The sequence below is a fragment of the Mus pahari genome, chromosome 16, assembly GCF_900095145.1.
Source record: "Mus pahari chromosome 16, PAHARI_EIJ_v1.1, whole genome shotgun sequence".
Classification (NCBI taxonomy): domain Eukaryota; kingdom Metazoa; phylum Chordata; class Mammalia; order Rodentia; family Muridae; genus Mus; species Mus pahari.
In genome coordinates this window covers 12,248,859-12,268,746 of record NC_034605.1, presented here as the reverse complement: position 1 = coordinate 12,268,746, position 19,888 = coordinate 12,248,859, and the positions used below count along the sequence as shown (strand labels likewise).

The following is a 19,888-nucleotide window of genomic DNA, read 5'->3' as shown; positions in this document are numbered from 1 at the left end:
AAGCATTAATGAAAATGTTAATAATTTTGCAAATTGAGATGAGCTTGCATTTGGCTGCATGGTATCTGCAGATGAGTGAAATATTGGCCATCAATCATTCCTGCTGCATTGCTGGGAGTAGTGCTTTTTGCATGTAAGGACAATGAGCATTTGTGATTGAACGTGGTTTGAAATAAGATTCTAGTAGGCCAGTCAGATGGCTCAGCTGATACAGGCTTTAGACCCAAACCTGATGCCCAAGGTCAGCCCGCAGAGCCCATAGGTGGAAGGAGAGAACTGAAAACCTAGTCTTGCAAGTTGTTCTCTGTTCTTAGCCATCTGTATATTTATACATGCAAGTAAATCATGCACACACAAACAAATTAATGTTAATACAACTTTACCATCCATACATTAAAACAGTATCATATGTTGAAAATAAAAGTGACCAGTAGATATTCTTTTAAAGATTGTAACATTCTTAGGAATCAAAAAAACTGCTAAAATGAGTTTGCGATTCCATCTCACCCTGATCAGAACAGCTAATAAAGAAAACAAATTACAGCATGTGATTAGGGGGGTGTGGGGAAAGGAAAGCCTTCTCTTTACATCTTGGGAGAGTATAAAGGGCTGTGAATACTAAGGAAATCGATGTGGTCGTTCCTCAAAGGACTATAAAAATGGGGCATAAGAGGTAGGCAAGACTGAAGTCAAAGTATAGTGAGGCCAACTGAGCACAATAACAAATACATAAGAGGATGCAGCAAAAGGCCATTGAGTTTTAAGGCCACAGAATTCTAGGATATGTTTAGAAGGTGGAGGAAACAGAAGATAGGGAGAAAAGAAAGAAGAGATGCCATAGCTATAGGTAGAAATACTGTCTATTGGGGAGGGAGATCCTGAAATGTCTCAGCCTGTAAAGATCCTTGCTCCCAAGCCTGGGGACTGGGTTTCATCACTGAAACTCTGGTGCAGAAGCTTCCTTCTCTGCAGGACAGAGTAAAGTCCCAACAGAATCAAGTCAAGTCTCAGATTTCCAAACATGTGCATATGGTGTGTCATGAGTGCATCCACACACAAGCACACACACACGTGCACACACACATGCGCACACACACACAGACACACACACACACACAGAGAGAGAGAGGCACACATACACACATGCATGCTCACCCACACAAACTGACTATATATATATATATATATATATATATATATATATATATATATATATATAGAGAGAGAGAGAGAGAGAGAGAGAGAGAGAGAGAGGCAGAGAGACAGAGACAGAGAGACACAGAGACAGAGAGAGAAAGAGAATGGTACATTTTCAAATATTTTTCATGATGTATGACAACTAGATACAAAGAATCATTCAGAGACTTTGAGATGTTTGGAGGCCAGTGTCAAGTATTGTCAGCATTTTGCATCCTAGGACTCCAAGAAACCAGACACATTTGGAGGCAATTCAAGAACAGCTTACAGGCTAAAAGGCATAGAAACCAGAACAGCCAGTGCCTGTCTCTGTCATGTAATCTCTGCCCACAAAATGCTCTAGTACAAAAAGGAGGAAGAGGGGTCATCATATTCACAAACCATAAATCAAAGTCACTGGAACCTTGGTTTGTGTCACTGTAATAATTGCCAACTTTGAACTGGGTTGGCTCTTGTCTTTTCAACTTTTTTTAAAGTCAGAAACTTCTGATCCTTTACAGTCATCCCTTGGCCTCATATAGGGGCACGATGTGTATGTGTATTGTGTGTATGTGTGTGTGTGTGTGTTTGTGTGTGTGTGTGTGTGTGTGTGTGTGTGTGTGATAAGTTGTGATATTTAGTTAAATTATCAACTTGAAATATTTGAAAGTGCCTGGGAAGAGAATCTCACAGAATTTTCTAGATCATGTTGGTCTGTGGGCATGCCTGTGAGAAATTTTTCTTAATTGTGTTCATTGAGGTAGGGAGCCCCACTCTAATTAAGGGAGGTATTGCACGGGCTGGAGTTGTGTGAGACTGGAGCAAGTGAGAGGAACAAGCATGCATAGCCCACATGTATCTATTCGCTCTCTCTAGACTGTGGATGTGACTAGACTCCTTAAGTTCCTGCCTTGTCTTCACTGCAATGATCATGTACAGCCTGGGGCTGTACGCTGAATAAACCCTTTCTCTGAGAGCTGCTTTTGTCAGGATATTTTAGCACAGCAGCAGAAATGGAACCAAGAAAAAAAGTTCTTGTGAAGTCCTGAAATGTATGAGAAGAGAAAAAGAGAGAACAGAGGCACAGAAAGGAGAACCTTTAATATGTAGGCTTTCAAAGGACTCTTTCAAATGTAGCAAGACTGTTATAGCATTGTGCAGTCATGTGCAGTTCAGCCTCTTTGTTCTAAGAACAGAATTCTGTTGTCATTTTTGTTTTGTTGTGTTTTACTTTATCCATGCTAATGCTTTGTCTTCGCTGATACATTAAGGTCTACACCTTTCTCCAGTGATCTAAACTCGTATCCTTGAATAAAGGCTGAGGCAATGACAGAGAAGAAGGTTGTGTGCATCCCTGTGATTTCAAAGCCCCTCTTGACAGCTGCAATAGATGATCTCTCCTATTCCATAGTGTATTGGACACTGTAGTAATATCCACTGAATAATCAAATAGAGAAAGACTTGCCTTTGTCTGATATTTGAGGCATTTGATCCTTGCTTGCCCCACTGCTCTGTAATAGACAACTTATGTTTCCTATTAATACCACTGGTTTCTTATCATATCTTCATTGGTGGCATCTCTTCTCCCATGCACATGATATGTACCACAAACTCTTACTCCTTTGAGTACCTGTATCCTGAAATTAAGACTATTTGGTTTCCTTTAGAAATGGAGTCTTTTATGGTTATAACAATTCAATTTTAAAATTTTATTTGCAGTATTCTCAGAGTCAATGTGGAAAGAGCATTCTTTCCAACTAGTATTCAGGAGTTAGTCAGAAACCCCTCCCAGATAGTCACATGACTTCATTGAAAATATCCTCAGTGAGCCTTCCTATGTGAATGCAAACTTGTCAATGTTCTACTTCAAAACCAAACAATACTGTGCTAGCTTAGTACTCTTCTAGTCTGCATTTAAGAATGAAATCTCTTTCAATGATAGCATTAAACTACAGATAGAGATGTGAATTTAGAGTCAACAACATAAGGCTGAATAATAAATCTATTTTATGTAGTTAAGACAATTTCAGTGCTGTAACAAGGTCAGTTTTACATGAGAATAATTGATAAAATAATACAATTAACATCCAATACAATTAATAACATGCAATATAATTAATGCATCACAGATTAGTATAAGTGTTTATGAAAATCTCCTTAAATTTTCCTGACCAAAATGTCTATGGTTACCAGAACAAAGGAAACTTATCAGTGGTTACGTCACTGAAGAAAATGACATTTATTTTCAATAGTGTCTCAAAGAGAAGTAGGATGTCAAAGGTCTCTCCCTTGTCTATGATGCAGTGTGGTAAGCTCAATCTTATTCAGGTCTTATGCAGATGAGCTCAGCTGCAGTGATTTACTGAGTATAATAGTCATTTTATGTCCAAAAGACATCAGTTTTGAGAAGATTTATAAGTGTGTGTGTGTGATGCATTTGTGGTTTTATTATTGTGTGTACATAGTATCATGCTATGATGTTTGTTCTCTTATAAAGACGTGCTTCAGTAACAGAGGGGAGAATATTAAACATATAACTCTGTGTATAACTGTCTTTTCTTCTGTTTGATGGCTCTGAAGATATTTAAAATTCTCTATACAAGTCATAATAACACCTGGCCTATTTACTAGCATAATAATTTAAAGATGGATTAATACATGATTTCTCTATGCAATGCATCGTGATCTTTGGCAAAGAAGTCACTGAAAGCATTGTGAACAGTCTGAGAAGTATGTCCATTTTGCAGATCTGGAACATGAGTGTAAATATTGAAGTTTTATATGAGCCAGGGGTATATTTTCCTGTGTGGGTTTGTCACTTTTTCTACTTTATAAAAATCTAGCTGCATGTGTAGCAAAAGATGGCCTAATCGGCCATCATTGGGAAGAGAGGCCCCTTAGTCTTGCAAACTTTATATGACCCAGCACAGTGGAAGGCCAGGACCAAGAAGTGGGAGTGGATGGGTAGGGGAGCAGGGGCAGGGAGGGTATAGGAAACTTTCGGGATAGCATTTGAAATGTAAATAAAGAAAATAGTAAATAATAAATTAATTAATTAATTAATTAATTTTTAAAAATCTGAAGCATTTTCCTTTCCATTGGAGACCTTTGACTACCTAGATCCCCTTCTTCCTCATGTGAATGAATCATCAGTTTCCACAGAAAACTATCTAATCAGGATGTAATATGCTGAATTTAATATATAGCTGGATAAATGTGCTTATTTCTCCATTACTCTGTAATGTCTTTGAGAATCTGAAATTATCCAAGAGTAATTTAATGTCCAGTTCTAGTCAATTTCTTTTCACAAATAGGATTTTCAATGAAATCTTGAAAATATAGTGTGATAAATATTTAAAGAGAAAAAGTTTGAAAAATGTGCTTCTTTATTAATTATTTTATTTCTTTACATTTCAAATGTTGTCTCCCTTTGCAGTTCCCCTTCCACAAGTCCCTCAGCCCATTCCCCCACTCTTCCCCTCTAAGAGGATGCTGCCCTACCCACCTACCCACTCCTACCTCACCCCTCTAGCACCCCACTTTTGTGTAGCATCAAGCCTCCATAGGATCAAGCCTACTACCTCCCACTGAGGATAGAGAAGGCATTCCTCTCCTACATATGTAGTGGGTATCACGAACCAGCTCATATATGCTCTTTGAGTCATGGCCCAGTCCCTGGAATTTCTGAGGGGTCCAGCTTAGTTGATACTATTGTTCTATGTGGTTGCAATCCCCTTCAGCTCCTCCAGTTCTTCTAATTCTTCCATGTGGGGTCCAATGGTATTTTAAAAGGGATAAAACTACAAGTACCCAAGTACCTGAAGGGGGCTGCAACCCTGTAGGTGGAACAACAACAGGAACTAACCAGTACCCCCGGGGTTTGTGTTTCTGGCTGCATATGTAGCAGAAGATGGCCTAATCGGCCATCAGGGGGAATAGAGGCTCCTTGGTCTTCCAAACTCTATATGACCTAGCACAAGGCAAGGCCTGGGCCAAGTAGTGGGAGTGGGTGGGTAGGGGAACAGAGGTGGGGGGAGGGGTATGGGAAACTTTCGGGATAGCATTTGAAATGTAAATAAAGAAAATAAAAAAAAATTACACATATAACCACCTTTGAATAAAAACAAAATGTCTCCAGGGCAAGCAGCATAAGAATGAATATTCTATGTGGCTCATGGAGCATCTGTTGATGAATGCAGCAAGAATGGTCCACTATTCACAATAACATGGCATATCATTCAATTCCATCATGTCTGAAACCGATTAACTTTTCAGCCTTCATGGTCAGGTTGTAGGACTTACTCACTTACATACTGGTCACAATACCATACCCATGACATTTCATCCATTGCATTTGTTAAACAAAGATTAAGGATTTTCTAGAAATAAGGAGAAACTTACTGCTAAAATAAGACATTTCTCTGTAGACTTTATAGCAGTCTCTTTTTTCTGGGAATATATTTTGAAATAACCAGTTTATAGGAATTTATATACAATGACTATTCTGTCATCTATCTATTGATCTCACTATCTATCATCTATATATCTATCTACCTCTGTCTATATGTCAATCACCTATCTATCTATCTATCTATCTATCTATCTATATATATATATATATATATATCCATCCACATACACACATGTTTTCATAAATACAGCTACTGATGATAAACGTTATTTTGAAGCTAGGCATAATAAGATTATACTAATAACAGCTATTCATAAAATAAAAGATTTAAAACAAATACTATAGAGTTGGGAGATGACTTAACAGATAAAACTCTAGCAGCTTGAGTTCAATTACTATAAAGGAAGAAGCAACTCATGAAGTTTTTCATTAACTTATGCATGTACCTACCCACGCACATACTCACACACAGGAAAATACACCCACACACCACCACCACCACCACCACCACCACCACCACCACCACCACCACACGTGCGTGTCTATGCATATAGGCACATATATACATAAGCACACAAATAAAATAACTTTAATTAATTAAAGAAAATATATACTATAATAAATGTTATATGGATATTGTTCATCTTCTTAAAATGTCTCTCTGGGATGTATTCTGCATTAAAATGAGAAAAATGAAGTGAATAACTAGCATTAAGCATAGTGAATAATATTAAGTGGCTACTGAACTTCTTCATCCATGCCTGGGCAAGTATTCTGAGAAGCACAGTAGAATATAACACTACTCCATCCATGCTGTCCACATTGTGAATCACCATTGCACCCACTGTGCTAACACTGCATATGCTACCTCCCATTTGCCATTTTAGTTCTATTTGGGTTCTATGAATTAGTGGCACTGTGCTGAAGAGTTCGTGTTCAAGTCACAGGCAAAAGACTGTACTATTTATTTCAGGATCAATTCATCTAATACTTTGACCTTGGTTGGAGATAAATAACTGAAAATCTGCATAGGAAAAAATGTAATATAAGAAATTACTGCTGTATGACAGTATTTAATCCTGTGGCCTGAAAACGTGGAGATATTTTTAACAATCTCATATGTCCATGATGAAAGGATATTTAGAAATAAGTATATTTTAAATATAAATATGTGTAGAAACTTCAATGATGTTTCTTTACTATGATGCTAAGTATTGTTACCTTATTTAAACTAACCAGTTAAAGTTATTGAAATTTCTATACATATAGTAGTTAATATATAAGCAAAACAATAAATAAAGTTCATTATCAATATGTAGGCAAACACAGCAAGATTCTGCTGAAGGGACCCTGATATAGTGACCTCTTGTGAGGCTATGCCAGTGCCTGGCAAACACAGAAGTGGATGCTCACAGTCAGCTATTGGATGGAACACAGGGCCCCCAATGGAGGAGCTNGAGAAAGTACCCAAGGAGNTGNAGGGGGCTGCAACCCTGTAGGTGNAACAACAATATGAACTAACCAGTACCCCCTGAGCTCGTGTCTCTAGCTGCATATGTAGCAGAAGATGGCCTAATCGGCCATCATTGGGAAGAGAGGCCCCTTGGTCTTGTAAACTTTATATGACCCAGCACAGGGGAAGGCCAGGGCCAAGTAGTAGGAGTGGGTGGGTAGGGGAGCAGGGGCGGGGTGGGTTATAGGGAACTTTCGGGATAGCATTTGAAATGTAAATAAAGAAAATAATAATAAAAAAATATGTAGGCAAACACTACATAATTGTATGTGGTTGTATATTAACAATGAAACAGAAAATTAATAAACAGCTTAATAAAATACAGCTTTTCATACTTCTAGATATCAGTCTGACTTACTTTCTGGAGGAGGAACAGTAATGAAAGGATAATTTTCAAGAAGAAATATATTCTCTTATTCATATGACAAATGATATCTGTGAGTTGAAGAACTCTGTAATACCCACTTTAGTTTTCTGTTATGCTTTGTCACAGACAGATATGTCCCTTCCTATCAAATTTCTGTATTTTTCAGGTCAATAGTTTAATCTCTGGAGAACTGACAGGAATGAGTGATACTAATGAGTAACTTTTAAGTTCTGGTGTGAATTTGAACCTGAAGTTTAAGTAAATTTTATTGGACATCTTCAAAAACATATTTAAAAGTCATTGGTTTAAAACATACTCTACTTTTGGTTTCCTTTTTTTTTTTAATTTTCGCTTGATATCTACACTTCCAAAATAATTTTAATGAATTAACAACTTGCTAGTCTTAATGAAAAATGACAATTTCAAAGAAGTCCCCAAGATTTATAAAAATAACACAAAGCATTAAAATGGAAAGGATAAACAGAAATTATAGCCAAAGTAGTATCAAACGATGTGAGAAGAATGAATGCGTTATCAGCACAGAGGCTTTGGACTTCAGGCTTGCCCTTCGTGTGCTAAAATGCTACATCTGAGAAAACTGTATCTGGCATGTTAGTAGATTAAGGTTCTGATCAGTTCCATCATGCCCAAACCAAAGCCACATCTAGATAATCACAAACTATGTTCCGAAAATAGAAATGATGATAAGAAATTATTCTGTGTGTAATTTTTAAAACATTTGATTACATATTCTCAACCAGTTTTGCTTTTTGATGAGAATTGTATAATTGTTGCTATGAAGAGACACCATGACCAAAGCAATTTTTACAAGGAAAGCATTTAATTGGGAGATTGCTTACTGCATTAGAGGGCTAGTCCATGACTGTCATGGCAGGAAGCAGAGAGGCATGGTGCTGGAGCAGTAGCTGAAAACGTCACCTCTTGATTCATGGCACAGACAGAGAGAGACTGAGACTGGTTTGGGAGATTTTGAAGCCTCAAAGACCATACTCAGTAACACACTTCCTCCATCAAGACCCAATCTGCTTAATAATGGCACGTTTCCTAATCATTCCCAAACATTTTCACTAATGGGGACCCAAGAATTCAAATAAAAAAGCCTGTAGGGTGGCATTATCATTCAAACCTCCACAGTCTCAAAAAACAAAAACAAAAACAAATACGAACTCCCCACATAATATAAGACAAAATAACAACAACAAAATAAAATAAAAACAGAAGCAAACAAACAAAATCCCAAAGCATCTTGGATTAGACAAGTCCAGTGACATTCTTGGTTTAATTTGGAGGAAACCAAACATTATAATCTCACCCCTAAATTGTGAAAAATCAAATAGCAACAACCAGGGCTTGGTTTAAAACAGTGGTATTCAATCTTCCTAATGCTGTAATCCTTTAATACAGTTCCTTATGATGTGGTGACCCCACCTCCACCCATAAAAATATTTTTGTTGCTATTTTATAACTGTAATTTTGCTACGGTTATGAATCTTTAGGTAAATATTTGTGCTTTCTGAAGGTTTTAGGCCTTCCTTGTGAAAGTGTCCTTTGATCCTCAGAGTCAAGACTCACAGGGTGAGGACCGCTGGTCTGAAAGACTCCTTTCAGGGACTGAAGGAAACAGCTCAGTTGGTTAAGAGCACTTGCAGCACTTTTAGGGTGTCTGAGTTTGGTTACTAGCACTGCTATCAGGTCTCTCGAAGCTAGCTGCCTGTGTAACCCCAGCTCTAGGGGGCCTGCCACCCATTTCTGGCCTCCATGGCTACTGCATCTGTGAGAATCTACCCCTACACACACACACACACACACACACACACACACACACACACATACACACACACACACACACAATTAAAAGGTTAAACAAATTTTCAAAAGCTAAAACAAATCCCTTCGTTTATGAAAAGCAAAGTTGAATGGTATTATAAACCTGATTTTGTTCTCTGATCCTTTCATTACTTTAGAATATTATTATTTTTTTAAATAATCTGGTAGAATTAGAACTAAGGTAATGAATGAAGAATTCGTTTGTTCACTGATAGATAATCTAGAGAAAGGAGAAAAATGAGATATCAGGAGAAATGAAGTACCAAATGCTGTCAGATCACATAGCACAACAAATACGTGTCTCAGAAAATGTAACGGGAATTCCTCATTTGTTTGCTCTCAATTTCAATGTATCCTGTGAGTGACCACTATGAGCCAAGGTCATCATATTGTTGGAATTGGTCCAGTGAAAATAATAATGATAACATCTAAACAGACATTCTATTATATTTAATAGCAATAACAACAACAAAGAGAGCTAGTGCTCGCTCTTTTTCACTGTATGTCAAAAGCACTGTTTTAAAAGATCCTTAAATACTAATACAATTGATTATCAAAATAAGGGGATAAGAATCACCACTACATTTATTGAGGAAACATAACTATAAAGCTCCAATCTCTTACAAATGACATATAACCAGTACTGAAATAGAAAATTTAGAACAGACCACCCCTATACACAAGCACACACACACACACACGCACACACACACCAATCCTTCCCTAATAAAAACAGAATCTATTAATGGGTTGTGTGACATACACGGACTCACTCCTCACTATCTCTACTCCACTTACATCTAACCACCACCAACTTTCCTCACAGAAATGAATAAAGAAGCAAAACTAGAAGCTAGAATAAAGAGCAGTGTGTAGCCATCAGTCCAGATAGAGAGATATGAAATGGAAGCAATTGGCAATATTATACACACAACGAGTAGACTAGGTCTGTCAACATGACTGGAAGAACTGAGTCTTTCAGCACTAAATCTAGGAACTGTAAGGGGCAAACGCTTGATTCTCTGTACTATAGAACAAAAGAAGAACTTCAGGTGACGGATGAAGATACAAGCCATGCATCCTAGATGTAGTATTTCTAGGTTTCAGTGGCAAAAGTGCAGTTTTGCTCTAGTAATGTCTTAAGTACGATACATGTAAAAGATGGTAGGTAGGCAGCACATACGTGTAGTCACACCCAGCCTTTCACAGTAGCCACTGGAGATCATCTCTGCAGCAAAATTCATCTCTGTAGGCTGAACATGTTATCGTAGATTCAAAGCAAAAGAAGTGAGTTGTAACCAAGAATTAGCAAACATGCCAAGGACCAAAAACACTTCCAGTGAGATTTAGCCATTAAAAATAAGCAACGGAATTTAATCTTTCTCCCTATAGAGGTCCAGATTGTCAAATTTTCAATTTCCAAAAGCAAATAAGGACAAAACTCTGATTGATTTATGCTTGTTAAAGTGTGGTCAATGTATATTTTAGCAAAAGTTCTTTTTCTGCTAAGATTCAGAATCTCCCCCTTTACTTTCCTACAGCTATTTCATTCAGAAGCTCTACTAGTAGTGTTGCAACTCTTGTTTTCTTATTTCTCTTTTTCCCTCCTGATAACTGACACCTGAAATACCATCTAGAGGGCCTTGTTAATTCTCTGTCAAAGCTCTGACAGTTTTCCATGCTACATAGAGGACAGTTTCCATAGGTTCCTATTGCGGTCTCTGTGCTCTACCGTTCTGCTATTATTTACCTAACTATATCATTTCTTGTTTGTTTGTTTGTTTGTTTGCTTCTTTAGTTCTATTTACCTCCTCTCTTCTCTGTCCTAAAATAACATCCTCACTCCTTGTTTTCCTGTGAAACTCTTTTTTGACTCGGTCTGGAGTTATTTTCAGGTCAAAATCAATATCTAAACTAGTTTTACTTATTTATTTTGAGGTATTCTCTAACATATCTTATTGTTGGCTGAAATTTTCCTGTGTGCTATCTAGGAGTAAAGAAGCTCACATCAGTCTTTAAACATCTCATGCATTTCTTTACTAAAATTTCCGCACTCCCAGGCATGACTACTTAACGGCATACATATTTGATATCTATAGTGGCTGTTGATAAACTCCAACATATTCTAAGCTCTTTTAGGGCATATCTTTGTTTTGTGTCAACTTTCTTCTAAGCTACTTTGAAAGGTACCTGGGCTGTAAGATCAAGTTAAAAGATGTTTGTTAATTATAGAAATGGGTACCATGAGTAAGTTGTAAATGATTATGCATAAAGTGATGATATATGAAAGATTTCATTCAAAAATGAGCAAAAGTGATGAATATTTTTTGCAAGGAAAGATAGGCCTCCATCCATTAATACAAAATAGATTCAAAGCAAGTAGCAATTGAGAATATGCAAATCAAGATTCAAAAGAAATTCTATTTCACACTCACTGACTAGGCAATATTTAAGAAGTATGATAATGTGAAATATTGGTGGAAATGGGTGAAATGGGTCTTGTTCACTCTCCAAAAGAATGGAAATAAGTAAAAGAGTTTGAGAAAACAATTTGACATCACCTTGCAATGTTAAACATGTATATAAATTATATCCCATTTATTATACATTATAGGTATTCATAATTAAAAGTTCATAAATATGCTTAAGTACATATTTCTACCTGTCAGTTATACATAACAAAGAACATAAACACAATCACATGTAATCATGGGTCCCAGACATGAAGCTAGCCTAAAATGACCACGAGTCAAATGCAACACAGGACTAATGGTAATGCACGAGCAAGCATAACACTCCTGACCTGACTCTAGGCATTCAGAGACCCGGGGAACCACTCAGCAGAGCAAGTTGAGTGGTGGAGAAATGGAAGAGGAAGAGAAACAGAACTCGAGATGTGATGGTAGTGAGGAACAGCCTGATATGAGTACCTGCTAATGAAACCTAGGAATATGGTGGGGTCCTAGCCTGTGCTGGCACCAGGGGCCATATCTGGGTCTATGGCCCTGCATCATCAAGAGTCTGTTATCACCAGAGACCTGGCAATTGTCCCTGGTCACAGCTGTCCCCCTAGAGTCATGCTAATGTCTGAAGGCTGTGCAGAATTTGTGTACACCATGGGAGAGCAGTCACTAGGAACATGAGAGCAGGAGAGCTGAGCCTGCCCCTAGCTGGCTGCAGTACTGGGAGAGTGGGCAAGCACAATTAGTGCAAGAGAGCCAGCCCAGCACCATGTTTGCTGTGTGGTGGTACTAAGGGAGAGATGGCCTCTTCCTTTGGAGAGCTTGCCTTGTCCCTCACTGGCTGCAACATTCAGAAAAGTGGGCCCTGTGCAGCCTGGGCAGCAGAGAAGATCTGGCCCTGGTTGCAGGATGGTTGCCAGTGAACAATCCCCAAGAGTAGGAAAATGAGAGACCCTGAAGGCTGACCAGTTCAGATACCTCTCAGGCTCAGATCCAGGGCTTTGAATTGGCAGACCCCTGTGGTGGGCGGGAAGTCTGACTGAGCAGATCCCACTCTGTGGCCAGGCTGTGAGAAGCTGCAGGATCCTGCTCTGGGGATGGGGAAGGCGCAGTCTGGGGTCCCCAAGGAACCTGCTGGAGTTGGCTCTGGGTTCCTAGGCCTGCACAGAGGCCAGGGATGGCAGATTCTAGCTGCTGGATGACACGGAAGAGCTGAGAATGGAGTGTGGGCCTGGTGGGGAGAGGTTGCAAGGGTGAAGGGAGGGTACAAAGAGAGGGAGACATGAGTGGGATTGGGCTACATGATATGAAATTCACAAAGAACCTATAAAAAGTTGAAAAAAATCTACCAGACAGAAAAATTGCAGATAATTAGGTTCTAATTAATTTATTTTATTTTATTTTATTTCATTTTATGTGTGTTTGTGCTTTGCCTGTGTATATTTATGTGTACCATGTGCATGCCTAGTTCCTGGGGAGGTCATAAAAGAGGGTCATATCTCCTGAGTTGAGAGTTACAGATTGTTGTGGGCTACCATGATGTTGCTGTGAACCACAGCTGGATTCACTGCAGGAGTAACAAAGTGTTCTTAACCACTGAGCTACCCCTTTAGAGATGATATAGTTCTTAAAAGATACTGTTTATCCTGAAGATCAGACGACTGCCTACCATAAGAATGTCCTATATGCTCTAAAATAAAACTGTGATCCAACAGTATATTATGAACAAATTCAAGTCTCAGGCAATGATGAAAAATTAATAACTAACCTAAATGTCAGATCAATGTTCACTATGGTGGAGAGGGAGCAGTGGATTGAGGCAGACATGGGGAAGGGCAACCAGACATGTGATGACCCGTCTATTTAGACATTAAAGTCTCACTCATCACTTGCTCATCATGACTTATAACTTACATTCATAACAGAAATACCGTATTGTATATATAAACATTATATACTATGCTCTGACAAAACTATAGGTTGAATTACCCTGTCTCTTGCTATTGAACATCTAATCAATCAGAACTTGTCTTTTAATCTTCTAACTAGCCTTGGTAGTTTGCTGTGGACTAACAGAAAAGTTTCTTTCTTTTTCTTTTCTTTTTTTTCTTTACATGTTCAGTTTTCTTTAATGACCCCCATCTCCCTTGAAGGGTACAGGCAATTAGGTGATTATCAAGACATGTTTACTTAAAGATCTTGCCTTGATTGAAGGCACGTGCTGGAAGGCCCCCTCCCAGGAAAAGTACTCTCGAACCAGGGTCTGTGTTTCCTCACTCCCAGGATCCAGTTCCCGCCATGTATAGTCCACCTGCCAACCTGGGCTCAGTGGAAAGGCAAGATCTTACCCTCAGAAAACCCGAACGCCAGGCATGGAGCTGGCGCTCCAAAGAGCACTACAAAAGGCATTCTTCCTCAGCTTGTCCGATCGCTGGAACATTCCAATGATGAGGTTGCAATTCATGAAGGTCTAGGTGAGCTTTCAGGGAAGAGGTATTCAGCATACCACAGGGACCAGCCATGCTTATCAAAGTGCTCCCATCAATATGGTAGCCCCACAGAGAGGGTGTCCTCATTGGAGTACTTAAACTCATCCAACACAAAAGTACTCTTGGGCAGGTGAGCAAAAGGATCCTTGGCCTTGGGCTCAGCAGCCAGTGCCTGCTCACACTCATCCATTTCTTCCTCAGGAGCTGGGGCAGTGGCCTTTTTTTTTTCCTCTTTCCACTCAGCCTGTTTCTCTTCCCTTGAACACTTTTTTTTCCTTTGGGGTGTCCTTTTTAGGCTGGTTCTTAGCATCAAACTGAGCCATCTTCTCACACATCTTCACCTCCCCCAAGATGGCCCTGAACTGGGGCTGGTTAAGGCAGGTAAGGAACCATCAGTTGGTATCAGGGAAGGCATGGCGAAAAGAAGGCACTACTAAGAAGCCACAACAGAGTGTAGACAACTGCGATATCAGCCAGTGTCATTTGCTCATGCACCAGAAAAGTCTGTGTCTTCAAGTGAGTGTCCAGCAGCCTCAGGATTTGCTGTGCCTCCTCTTTTGCATTTTCAGTAGCCTGTTTGCTGTGGTGCGGAATGCCCAAGGTGGAGAATACCCAGGTGCTACCTGGAGGAATGATGTCACTGTCAGCAAAGCTCATCCACTGCACCACCTGAACAGCTGCCTCTGGCTTATGTCCCCATAGCTTCTCCTTCCTTACATAATAGGCGATGGCATTGCTCTCAAACACACAGAATCTGTCATCACCCTCAAATCCTGAAACCTTGCACTGAAACCTTGCCAGCAGAAAATTTTCTGAGAAATTCAGTAGTGTGGTTGGTTTGGCCAAAGTGGAAGTGGGGTGGTGCGGAGAGCATGTGAACCTGAGCCCCGCTGTACTGAACAGCAATGTGGGCTTTGAAGGCCCTCCAGTTTTCAGAGTACGTGTGCAGGGTCCCAGCCACGATGGTGATTTGCAAAGAAAGGGTGTCGAAAAGTTCCATGTTTTTTCCATTTTGGGTATTTCAGACCAGCTCTTATCTTGCCCCTGAAATAATTGTACTCCCTCTGTATTTCGCCTGCTTATGTCACCCCTGCAGGATGTATATACATTAGCTTCACCTAATTACGAGCAGTCATGTGCAAGTACCCTCTTATAGACATGCTCTTGCATACAACCTGTCTCAAAATGGGCAAATCAAAGGGATAACTCACAGATACTCAGTCTATGGAATTAAACAGCCTCAGGTAAAAATCTGCTCTCACCTGGAAACCTTCATGGTTCACGTCTCAAAAGCTTGTGGAGTTTTTAATGTTTGTTTGGTTTTTGTTGTGGTGGTTTGGTTTAGGGGTTTTCTTTGGGGGTTTGGGGAGGGTTTTGGGGGGGTTCTTCTGAGACAGAGCCATATGGAGGCTAGTTTGGCTTAATTCTTTACACAGCTTAAGCTTTGAGCTTCTAGCCTTCCTAGCTCCACCTTTCAAATTCTGGGATTATAGACATGTGCCACCACACGTGTATTCTGCACGGTCGGGGTTGAAACCCAAGGTCTTGTGTATGCTAGGCAAGCACCATACCACACGATCTCTGTCCTTTGATCTGCCCATTTTGAGACAATTGAACATAGTACCAAAGTCCTGATAAATTAATGTTTTAAATCTTTTATCTTTGGAAGTCAAAATACGACTGATTTACCCCTTCCCTTCTCTTCCCTTGAGAAATTCTCAAGTGTCCCTTCTTGCTCTTTCTCTACGGGCTCATGGCCTCCTTTTTCTTTGGGTGCTTCTCCTCTGAGGACTACTACTTATCTTTTCTTGGTATTCTTTAATTGCTTATAGTTCTTTGCCTATCACTGGCCCCATAAAACTCCTTTTGTGTGTCAGCAGGGTTGTTGCTGTGGTCCTTGTCCAGGATTTGGTTACTCAGATACACTGATGAGAGCTCATGGATGTAGTTTCTCTAATATTTCTAGAGTCACAATCCCAAAGCAGGATTCTTGTCACTCGGGAATTCCTAATTTAGCCTTTTCCACAAATTTTAACATTAGTATGGGGATTTCAGAAAAAAAATACCATCTGTGTTATGAAACAGTATTAAAACTAAAATTGTATGAATTTATAATTAAATAAATTGCATTGTAAAACAAGATGGTAAAATTCAAAGCTCACTCTCTTATTATTACTTCTCTGTATCTTTCTGAAAGCAATTACTAGCATTGTATTAATGTGATGGAAATACAAGATATTGTGCATCCTCTCCAAACTTTTCATTCACTGAATTCATGATAGTATCTTATCATCTTTAGCAATAGGCAAATGCTACTTCTCAGAATCTGAATTGTTATCATTTGATTATGTAGATTATTACAAGTGATGAAAATGCTTATAAATGCAGATTTTTTTGAAATTAAATGTGTGCCTTGTATTTAGCTATTAATTTGTGATGACACAAAATTGATGAAATGTTTGTCCATAATTTGTCAAAATATTCTCCCACTCATAAAAATTCTAACATTATTATTGATAAGGAGAATTTTTGACATATTACTGTGAGTTGATCCTTTCTTTCTTTCTTTCTTTCTTTCTTTCTTTCTTTCTTTCTTTCTTTCTTTCTTTCTTTCAGGGAAGGGGTCCAGACAGAGTTTTACTAGGTACTGTTGTCTGGCCTGAAATTCTATGTACAACACAGCAGTTTTAAACACAGGAATATCATCTACTTATGACTTCTCAGAGCCGGGATTAAAGACATGTGCCCAGGGATCCATCCCATAATCAGCCACCAAACCCAGACAGTATTGCATATGCCAGCAAGATATTGCTGAAAGGACCCTGATCTAGCTGTCTCATGTGAGGCTATGCCAGTGCATGGCAAATACAGAAGTGGATGCTCACAGTCATCTATTGGATGGAACACAGGGCCCCCAATGCAGGAGCTAGAGAAAGTGCCCAAGGAGCTGAATGGGTCTGCAACCCTATAGGTGGAACAACAATATGAACTAACCAGTACCCCCAGAGCTCATGTCTCTAGCTGCATATGTAGCAGAAGATGGCCTAGTTGGCCATCATTGGGAAGAGAGGCCCCTAGGTCTTGCAATCTTTATATGCCCCAGTACAGGGGAACGCCAGGGCCAAGAAGTGGGAGTGGGTGGGTAGGGGAGCAGGGCAGGGGAGGGTATAGGGAACTTTCCAGATAGCATTTGAAATGTAAAGAAAGAAAGAAAGAAAATATTGCTCTCCATCTCACTTGTAAAACAGGATTTATGCCTAAAAATATGTGTTTGCACCTATGTGCTTGATGAAAACTTGTTGATTAGTGGATTAGAGCAATTGAAAATTAGAAAGTGATTGATACTTGCCAGCATCTTTCTCCTCTTCTTTGTCATTTCATCTTTGATTCCTTCATCTTTGCTGCCAAAGAAAACTATTTACAGCAGGTCTGCATGTTGGTACGTCTTGTACGGTTAGCAGTGTTATAAGGTCTCTCCCCTGTCCTCTTGTCCAGAGGCAAAAAAGAAAAAAAAAATGAAGATAATTCTGTAGTCTTGCTATCACCAAAACCCATAGCACCTAGTATATAAAACTCTTGCTTGCAAAAGTGTCCTTCAAAGCCAGTCATGTGTGCCTTCAACATGACCTCTGTAGTGAAGATGTTGAGCTGATCCTAGATAGTTCCAGTAGTCATTGGCTCATGGAATAAAAAGGGCAGGGACAAACTCACAGTTGCAGCTCTATACCACACATGCTAAAATGAAAAGAAAGGGAGATGGTTTAGACAAATATTGAAGAATAGCTTACACCATGTTAGGTAAGAATCAAGACTTAGTCTCAGGGAGTTCTAATGATTCTTTCCAGTTGCCCTAGATAAGATTATAAGATAGTTTTACAAGTGTTGTCATCTAAAATGGAGAAACTTCCAAAGAACTGCACTCCTTCAACTACAAAGAAGCCTTATGTTGAGTACTGAACTGTATATATTAGCAATAAGTTACGTGTTCTCAGGCTTTACCAGTGAGATGTTCCTTCCCTGGACAATGGATGATTCTCTAATTTCTTCTTGCCACATGTATAATAAAAATAGAGTCACCTTGGTGAGAAAAGAAGGCATTTCCTATTAACTACTAATGGAACAAATTTACTAGCAAGGGAACCTTCATAAAGAGTTACTAAACCAAGGTTGACAAGATGGCACAGAGTTAAAAGCACAAACATGTTGCCTGAGTTTAAATCTCAGCACTGACATAAAAGCCTTGTGTGTCCGTGCACTGTGGTCTCACATAAAAGCCTTGTGTGTCCGTGCACTGTGGTCTCTGCACAGTTCATGGACTGGGCACAGGAGGATTGCTGGGGCTCACATCCATCAGCCTAGTTCTTGTTTCACAGGAATAATACAGAGTTCCATTGCACAACACTGGAAATCTTCATTTTGGCCCTCTGCATGTGTACACAGGCAGGCAATTGCGTACAAACTCACATACAAAACGTATACACATGCATATATGCAGGCACACACAAAAGCAAAGAAACATACAAGACCAGCACATAAGAACATTTGATGGAAATCACAGTACACGTTTGCAAAAATCAGTTTTTCTGTGCTTACAGCAGTCATTGACTATGAATGTAAGTCGCCTTCAGCTGACCTCTTTTACATTTAAGCAATTCTTACTTGCCTGTTCCTATAATTCAACAAGGGACAGTGATACAAAAGAAATCTATAGAATCTCAGTAATAGTTAACATCTCGTGTTTTTGTAGAACCAAGTCCTCAATCCTGAGTCTGTTCCTTTCACTTTTGAAAAATCTCTGTCCGATAACCTGGTGCAACAAAGACCAGCTGGAGGAAATTGACGAAGACCCATATTTGCTGATTTTGAATGTGATTGTGGTACAGGCTCAAGAAGTGAGACAAGTAAATCAGACAAAGATAGAATGCTTTACAAATGGGAAGCTTTGCTTTGCATTTCTCTGACAATAATTGGTGAGTAGCCGTCTTCTAATGATACTCCTTTGGGAAGGTTCCATGCATTCAACCACTAATAGCTTCCTGTCCTTGGTCAGTAATGATTTAGTAAGTGAACCAGAAATTCTTAATTTTTATGTATATCAAAGAGAAATCTCTACCACATCCAGATATCAGCTAAAAGAAAGGCATGGGCTTATACGTTTCCTAGCATTGTGATTTCTTAAAGGAGTGGTTCTCAACCTGTTGATCAAAACCCTTTTGAAGCTCTAACAACCCTGTCACAGAGATCACATAAGCCCATGTGCATTTTAGATATTTACATTGCTACTCATAGAAGTAGCAAAATTATAGTCAGGAATTAGCAGTGAAATTAATTTTATGATTGGAAGTCACCATAACATGAGCTGCTGAATTAATGGCTAAGCGCCACTGTCCTAAAGAAGACTAAAATATTCTGTATTCTTTTTTTAAAGGATCTTTATTATTATTATTATTATTATTATTATTATTATTATTATTATTATTATTATTTTCTTTATTTACATTTCAAATGCTATCGCAAACGTTCCCTATACTGCCCCCTGCCCCTGCTCCCCTACCTACCCACTCCCACTACTTGGCCCAGGCCTTCCCTTGTGCTGGGTCATATAAAGTTTGCAAGACCAAG

At 39.1% G+C, this 19,888-nt stretch overlaps 1 pseudogene; it reads right to left on the bottom strand.

The window, feature by feature from the left end:
* Nucleotides 1-13,963: 13,963 nt before the first annotated feature.
* LOC110334246 lies at nucleotides 13,964-15,266 on the bottom strand (annotated as a pseudogene).
* Between the last annotated feature and the right edge of the window lie 4,622 nt (nucleotides 15,267-19,888).